At 35.5% G+C, this 9218-nt stretch overlaps 1 long non-coding RNA gene across 2 annotated transcripts in view; it reads right to left on the minus strand.

Moving 5' to 3' along the window:
- Positions 1-2875: 2875 nt before the first annotated feature.
- LOC111817673 overlaps positions 2876-9218 on the minus strand; it is a 26739-nt gene continuing 20396 nt past the window's right edge. The window contains exons 3-4 of one of the 2 annotated variants that reach the window (XR_002821813.1): positions 6317-6416; positions 2876-3601 (exon numbers count right to left, since the gene is read on the minus strand). This is a non-coding gene — a long non-coding RNA (uncharacterized LOC111817673). The remainder of the gene's footprint in view (positions 3602-6316; positions 6417-9218) is intronic. The other variant, XR_002821812.1, reaches the window with a different exon arrangement.

The raw sequence follows: 9218 nt of genomic DNA on the forward strand, positions 1-9218 counted from the left end.
CTTATATCATGAGCGTGGAGTTGGAAACCAGAGAGCGGAGCAACAGCAGAGAGCAAGGGGTAGGTAGGGACCAGTGACAATGCCCTAAGTCCTTCCTCTGAGACCGTCCCAGATGTGCCAAGAAGTCTGTTCTACCAATCTTCTGGGTCACTCCCAAGCCAGTCAAACTGACACAATCAAGCTTAATCATCAAATTAATATTTCTTGGCCTTATGTTGTGTGTCAAGAACCATTGTTATAACAAATTGACATGTACTCAGTTATTGTGCTCCTAGAATAATCCAATGGTATATATATTATTACTGCCAGTATTTCACAAAGGAAGACATTAAGACACAGTCTGATATATAAACTTTTATATTAATATTCTTCTGAGAATATAAACATTGGAACCAAAAAAGTATGATGTCAATCTTGCTTCACTCTTTAGTGGCACCACTTTTGAAAGTTCCCTGGAACTCTGTAACCATCAGCATCATTTTTTTATTATTAATTTTATTGAGAAATAAATAGTAATGAGACAGTTTCAAAACCAATTAGTAGGACAGTTTCATTAATTCATTGCATATTGTTGTCTTCTTAGTGGTTATTCATAGTACAAGATGCAGACATGATATCCTGTCCAAACACTATTAGTACGAATCTTTCTTCTCATTGAATTAAGAGAAAGTAGCTGTGTATCTATTCTAACTATTTTGCATATACAAAGTGGTTCTTCACTTGTTTCTCTTTTTTTTTTTTTTTTTTTTTTGTTTTGTCAGAGAACAGTATTCCATTCCCATTTAAATACTGTAGGTGTGTGAATTCAGAAAAATAATCCAATATAGTCCAATAGCCCATAACAGTAGTGGGTTATCTGTAGGAATAGCAATGTTAGAAGTTGTTGACTTGAGCCTTTTAACAGCTCAGCATATTAATATGACTTTACTCTTTATAGCTCATTTTTATACTTTTCTGCTGGATGTTTAAGACCAAGATAAAGCAAGACTTATATAACAAGAAATGTAACTTTTGTATCTGCCAAGGTCAGTCAAATCCCCTCAGGATTTATCATGTAACCCTGTACCAAAGTTTGCAGATCCTTTGTCAGTGTCAGCCATGTGGATGAGTCACGGCCATTGCTTGCCCATTGTGCTCTCTGTGAAAGCCTGAGAGAATGTTTTCTCTCCATGTGACTTTCCTTAGGCACACTCTATATCATCAATCATGTTTCTCATTGGCCCCATAATCTCCTTGATCAGTAAATTTGGGACACAACTGAGTTACAGGATGTGTAACCATCAATGTCTACACTCAAAAAGTTTATAAGCTTTTGGTGAGAAAAAGCAAAAATAGAAATATAAATTGCTTGGCACACGTTCTTTCTACAGTTTCAAAAAATTATCAGCTAATATCACTCTTGCTATTATTATTATCATTAGATACAAAGGAAAGCACTTAACACTATTTCAATACTATAGTAGGTACTTATTAAATATTAATTTCCTATCTTCAAAAGTCTTCATAAGCTGAACAGATTAAAAAGGAAGAAAAATACCACATATGTGAATACTACACAGCTGGGATATAATCCTAGGGGACTTTGAGAAATGTCTGTGAATGACCTTGAAATGAAAATTCAGGCATTATTTTTATCCTATTTCTAAATATATCTGTGTCATAATCTCTTATTAGCCCACTCATCGTCAGAGAGGCTGGGGTTCACTTAACAGACACTAGACACATTTTTCAGTATATCAGCTTTTGAATCCTGGCAATGAAACCATTCAGTGACTATTCACAGTTCTTCCAGAGTGGAATTTAATAAAAGAGCAGCGGATGGTAGAAGGGGTGTGTGTCAGGGTATGAAAGATGTGACAGCTCTGATATATTTCTTTCCCCTTTTCAACAGCAAAGTCACAAATCTCTTTTAAATTACTGAGAAAATTACAACTGAATGTTAGCACTCTTTAAATCCAAGCATCACTGATGACTATTGAAATGAAGATGGTGCCAGAGTATATTTGAGATTCAGTCCTCTAAAGAAAAGTTTTCTGGGAACAAAAAGTAGCTCTTGTATGGTTTGATTAAGGATACCGGTCTGCAAAATTCAATGATGAATCCACACTGTAGCTCAAATCAATGTAATTGATCTGTGTGTATCATTATCCTATCTGTTATGTTTATGTTTTCAATCGTCAAAAGCAGAATTTGCTGATGAAGTGCTCTGTTAAGCAGTTAGAATTTGCAAGTCCAATCATTAGTCAGTATCATACAGTGCTGGCCAACAACATGGCTGTTCAAAACTTAAAAGTAACAGGTTAAGGAGGGGATCTGTGGACATAATAGCTCAACAAATCCAAGGGGCTAACACTGAGGTATTGCTAACTCAAAAAGCCATGTAAGTCTCCAAAGTTATAAAGTAAAAGCTCCAAAGGTTTACTGAAGTGGATTTGGCCCTATTATGGCATCCTTGCAAGTTGAAAAGTGGTATTACAAGATTCTGAATTAGCTAAGATTTTAAGCTAATGTTGATAGTATGTATGATCTTGCTAACTTTTTTTTTTTTTTTTTTTTGGTGGCTGGCTCAGTCTGCCCTGGGGGCATGACTGGCATGGCAGGTGATGCCAGGGATTGAACCTAAGCCAGCGCATTAGTCCACTGAGCTATCTTGCTGGCCCTAAGCTTGCTAACTTCTAAAGAAAATTAGCCACATGTGTTAAGTTCCTTTTATATTTTTTCAAGCTTTAATTAATTTCATGCTTAATTAGATTTTCATGCTTTTAATTAGATTTTTACAAAGTGTAAAATTTAATAATGAAATTTAATTATTCTGATACTAACAGATTTGAAATAAAATATTTTATCTGTATATTGGATTTAAAAATTTGTTTGTTATGAATTCATCAATGGAGAGGGGGAAAGGAGACAACATGTATCAGATATTATGGATGATAAGCATTTGATTTCTTAAAACGACAAGTGACAACTTTGTATTAGTTGGCAAATGGCGATTACCAGGAATGTTATATTTCCTAGTACTGCTAAACTTTGTTTCACTGGATGGGCTAAGTCAATGGAGGCAACAAATAAAATGAAGAATTTTATTTCCAGAAATGCCACTTAGGAGTAAATGAACAAATGAGAGGTGATCTTCCACCCTGTTTCTCACTTCCCATGTAAAATATCCTGAGAGGCAGATCTGTGATGAGAAATCTACTCTTTCAATAAGAAAAATTAGGTTTCGACAATATGCAAAAACATGATTGTCACATTCTGATTATGAAATAACTACAAGGTAACCCTATGCTTTTTAAAACATGGGTTAAAAAGTGAACTGCAGCCCAGCAGCAGATCCAGCATCCAAGAACAGCTCAGTGCAGCAAAGCAATCACCAGCCATGTTCACCACGATGTGTAGGTCTGTGCACTGAGGCAACCCCACATTGGAACTAAGGCTGTAATACTGGAGGTACGACAGGGGGCACCGCCATCCGCTTCCTGTCTCATTGCCTGAACAGACCCTCTTTTTAAGATTCATTATGTTCAATACTTGATCAGATGTGGTTCAAATAATTTTTTTTTATCTTGTTCTCAGTCCTTCTCCATTATTTTGGAACTTCCTGCAAAGAACAAAAAAAAATATTATAAACATCTTGGTATTGAGAAAAATATGGACAAATAAGCAAGGGTCTACTGGCATAAGCCATTTGTCAGTTAATGCATTAAGTAACTTTAAAGTTTTTTTAAAAAAAACATTTATTTATTTAGTTAGTTAGCATCCAGTCTCGCTACACAGCTCAAACGTGAAGTGATCCTCCGGTTTAAGCCTCCCCAGCACTGGAATTACAGGTGTGCGCTACCATGCCTGGCTGCAGTGGCTGACGTGGCTCCTGGAGCTGGCATGGCATGTGGTACCAAGGATTGAACTCAAGTCTTTGCACTTGCTAGGCAGGCATTGAGCTATCTCCCCAGCCCACATTAAGTAACTTTTGATTAATAATTATTTATAAAATAGCATGCTACATTCTTAGACATATTTGTATTACCTTCTCAGGTAATACAGTATTTTTTAGCCTTTAGTTTGTCTATTACAGGAACTTTTGGATTGTTTCTGAATGCCTAGATTTCTTCCTTCTTTTGTGATTCCTGAGCAGAATTGAGCATATCTTGATTCTCTTTGGTGCCATCAGTTTGATCTTCTTATTTCTTTGGGTGCACATCACTGACATACAGTGCTTGACAAGAAAGAAGAATGCACAAGTGTTTCCTGAGAAGCCATTCATATGCAGCATGTTAGGTTTTTCTCTTTTCTTTCTTTTTGGCATTTCCCAACTCAACTAATTACATTGTCACTTAATGTAAACTTTAAAAGAGAAAGTCTTCAGTAAAAACAACAACAAAAAACACTTGAAGTTCTACCTAACTTCATAGATATTTCTGTCACCTCTAAATAGAAATTTGTATTTGTGCTTTAAGATAGCTGCATATCTTCACATAGCTACATACTCTCTCCCTCCCTCTCCTTGCTAAAACTCATACCCTCCACATACCTGTTTATTTCTAATGACTTTATTTTCTACAATGCAGGAGTTTTACTAATCCTGGCAACATTCATGGTTAGTGCAGTATTCATTGTCCTAACCTCAGTTTTCTGCTATCAGTGGAGAATTTGGCATGTTATAAATCCATTGACTATGTCTAGAGGATTTTTCTCTCTTTTTCAGGCTGTCAGTGATGCATAAATTTTGCCAAACATAAAAATAAAATGGTCAGTTAAAATGAATAGAAAATGTGGTAAGAAGCACATACTGTCTGTATATATTAATAAGCAAATGTTCTTCCTGTCCTTTCTTCTCACTCCATAGATTATGCTGGCTTTGAACTTAAAATTCTCCTGCATTAGCCTCCTGAGTGCTATAATTACAAGGATATATATACTACCATGCCTGGTTTGAAAATACTATATTTCATCAACCTGGGATATCCCTGATTATAAGGGACACCATTATATATGTTACTATGAAAGAAACTGTAATTTCAACTAAGAATAGCATATCAATTGTACATTTCTTATTCACAGATGAAAAATGTAGATGAAAGGCACCATAGAATTCAGGAAATGTAGTTAACTATTACAAGTTGATGTAGTTTTCCCTCATATTTCTTCTACTCTAATTATAAGCTCATTTTATTTACTTAGTTCAGTTCTTTTACTACTTTTAATCAAATGTATATGCAAAAAATTTGCTAATTCTCCCTTGAATTTAGTTTGCAATTTAAGGCCCTGTGTTTGGGTTCCTGCCAATATATATCATGGAATTTGGCACTGTTTACTACTGTAGAGTTAATTTCATTTAATCTGCTTTCAGTTGGCCAGTAACACAAAATCATAGAATCATCACTGTTATCCCCAGATTAAGAGGATTATTCCAAAACTACTATCCATGTAAAGATTAAAATCATTTAAATTAATTTTACAAAACTGAAAGGTTAGTCTTTACTGTCATCATTCTTTCTGATGACGAACTCTTTTAGGAGTAAAAACATAAACTTTAGAGGACAGCACATTATTCTAGGTTGAGCTCACAACTTTTATCAATAGCAGCACATTCTTTTTTTCATATCCTCAGGGATGGCAGTGGAGCAATCAGGATATCTGACAATATACTCTGTCCAACTGGTCAAAGACAGTTAAATGACATTCTACCCCCAGAAATAAATGAATGCATGTATTGGTCTTTTTTGGAACTCACTAAATGAGGGACTGAGGAGGATCAGTTTTGGCAGTGGTTTACAAGTAAAAATCACTTGGAAAAACTGGGAATGGAGGTAATGAAATTTGACATTTCAAATGTCAAACATTTGAAAAGTTTGACAACAGAAGTTTATATGCATGTCAAAAGGAGCCAGGCGTGGGTCAGAATGTGCTAATCAAGCTTTATTTGAAAGCAAGTGATAAAGATTCAGTTCAAAGTAGTCTAATAGAGGAAATGTCTGACAACAGTAACAAGCAATCTCAATGAACCCAAGTGTAGGAGGTCAGTTTTCCAGAATTCAATTCACGAACTTCTCAAATGTGTTTATTGTACAGATCTATTCAGCCCTCTCTAGAGCCCGCCTTCTTTTCAACCATAAAAAACTGTACTGCTATCACTGCCTAGTTTTGTTCCAATAAGATTGTATTCCTATCACACCTGTGGGTAGTGCATATTATAGGTCACAGATAATCAATTTTAAATTTCCCTTCTTGACTTCTCTATAAGTTATAATTCTCTTTGAAATTGCTGTTTTCTTCATGCCTGAAAATGTTGGTTTTCATCAACCATTATAATTACCTCTTGGTTTTATGGGCTCTTGCTTGCGTCTGGCCTCAAAGATGGCTTTGTCTCAGATCTTCAAACTTGAGTTCAAATTTATGGATAGCACTCCTGCCTGCTGTAGGAATAAGATCTTTGAAAGAAATTCACTTGGCCAAGATTTTGATGCAACATACTTTTGTTTGCATTCCAGGCACAGCCCAGGGCAGTCGTGGCAAACCTGCGGCATGCTTGATGTTTTTAAGACAAAGCACGTTGATGTATGAGTCATGTCTTTCTAAACTAAAATCTCTGTATTCAAGATGCTGTGTCAGCACTTACGCATTTTGGGTGGCAAAAAAGTATCTTTTAAAGTACAGCAATCTTCAACTTTATCAAGCTAAATTTATAAATATACTTTTATGTACCATGCTTTTGGTTTTAAAGAACTCTCCCCCTAATCTTATAAATATTCCAGCTTTTTAAAAAGTGTGGGTTGGAGGTGTGGCTCAGTAGTACAGCCCTTGTCTTGCATTCACAAGGCTGTGGGTTTGATCCCAGCACTACAAAACTAAATAAATAAACAAGGTTTTAGAATAACATTTCTTTTGTATCTTTTTAATAAAGTGAATTTATAATAGGCCACACTATGTTGGGTTGTCTTGTTCAATCCAATTGGAAAAATTAATGTCTTTTAAAGGATATTTTGGAATTACTGTATTAATATAATTATTTTTATAGATATATCTATCATCTTCTACTTGCTTTCTTCATGTGGTCACCTTTTTATTCCACTTTTCCCCTTTTCTTCCTTCTATTTTATAAATGATTGTTATAATTTTAGTCAATTATTTTTTGAAAAAGTCTAAACTACAAGAAAAAAAGCATTAGTTCACTCATGTATTTAGCTTTTTGATGTTGCTCATTCCTTTAGATGCATCAAATATATCACATTTCATTCACGTGACAAGTTTCCTTTAAAAGTTTTCATATTGTACTTTCCTCTCAGTGAATTACTTGGACTTCTGTGTATCTGCACGCATTTCACTGGCTATTGAATCTTTTCTTTCACACCTTTAAAGATGTTGCTTTACTGTCATGAGATTTTTTTTCTATGAGAAATCTTTTTTCCTCATCTGCCTCCACATGATGTCTTTTGCCTTTAAGATTTTCCTTTGTGACATTTTTAGTAACTTCATTAAGAAGTACGTAGTGTAATTTTCTTAAGGGATTTTGTGATTAAGGCTCTTTTAGCTTCTTGGAAGGTATTTACTTTCTTTAAATGTAGAAAAATTTGGGCTATAATTTTTCAATTTTTTAAATGTGTTCTATTTTCCCTCCCTTAGAAATCCAATTGTGCATATGCATGTACACACACACACACACACACACACACACACACACACAGTTTCCTGAGTTGCTTGAGGTTGCCACACAACTCCCTGAGGTTCTTTACACCTTTTTATTAAAATCTTCTTTTTAAATTTTGGATTATTACTGTTGCCATTTCTTTAGTAAATTTTCACTTTAGACTCTGTAACTTTCATCTGGAGAATTTAGGTACTTTTGTTTTTACATGGTCAATATTTCTACATTTTGAAACCAGGAATCCAGGTATAATAACTGCCTTGATGTGACCGGTTCAGCTCATTCTTACATGTGCATCATTTTTAAAGGCAGTTTTGATTATTCTCCTCCTCTGTGTCTTCCTGTTTCACTGTAGGAGTGAATGCCAGGCCTTATTGATTTTACTGTTTGCATTAATGTTTTCATAGTCCTATAAATACTCTTAGGTTTTGTTCTTGTGTGCAGTGCTCCTATTTGGAAACAGATAGCTGCAATGATGGCAAACCTTTTAGAGCTTTTAACAGCCTCCTTGAGCTCCTATGACATCATTTTGTCACCACTAATTTAGGGTTCTACTTTATGTGGTTCTAGAAGAGTATTTAATCTACAGTTAATTATTCTTAACTACTGAGGCAAGACTTTCCTGAGTTCTATGTACTTCTACATGAATCAGCAGGGTTTTCTTTTATATTCTGTCTGTAAGGAATAGCTACTTTTCCTGGCCTTCTGGGAATGTGTTATGTACTACTTCCTTTTATTCTGTAGGACAGTTCTTTCCTTGCTCCTGGAAGTCTCTTTAAATTCATACACCCAGGAGTAGTGTGTTGAATAATCAGCAGGAGACCTTTAGCATGACCTTCCGATAATTTCTCTGGGTACTTCTCTGGAGGAAACTGTCGGTCTCACTTTGATTGGTTCTATCCCAGAAGAAAGGGCAGCAAGAATGAGAAAAGACAGACCAGAAGACAAAAGCTGGGCTAGGTGATCACTGGTCTGTCTGATAGGCCAGACTAGTGCAGTCACACAACAAAATGTTACTTTATTTATACTTTTGCAAAATTAGTAACATGTGACACAAGGTTGCTCAGGGACTAATCTCAGGAGTGAGGTAGCTCGTTTGCTTTAGGCACTAAGGCCTAGTCCCACCTACACACACATGATCAGTTTCCTAGCTTCCTGTCTCCCAACGCTACTCTCTGTTCTTTTATTCTGGGTTAGGAGCCCAGCGCTGTACTTTCTAGCATCCATCTCCTTGGGAACCTTCCCAATTGTTTCCCCGAACTATGGCTTGAAACTTCTCTTACAGTAGTAAGTTATTTATAGGACTTGCCTCATTGGTTTTCTATCTCTGAGGGACCCATATCTTTGACTGCTGATACCAAGTAACATATTTGCTGCTTTTGTTATTGTTTCACGTAGGGGGGTAAAACCTTTTCATGTCATGCTATCTGGGTTGGCAAATAAATCACAGCTGATCTGGGCAATGACCTTCCTTGACCCTAGGAAGGTCAAGAAATGCTAAATATAGTTATGTAGAAAATCCAATGTTATAAAATATTAAATTCAATTTTTTCCTACACACATGTATTATATA

This window comes from Octodon degus, unplaced genomic scaffold, assembly GCF_000260255.1.
Source record: "Octodon degus isolate 3935 unplaced genomic scaffold, OctDeg1.0 scaffold00066, whole genome shotgun sequence".
Taxonomy (NCBI): domain Eukaryota; kingdom Metazoa; phylum Chordata; class Mammalia; order Rodentia; family Octodontidae; genus Octodon; species Octodon degus.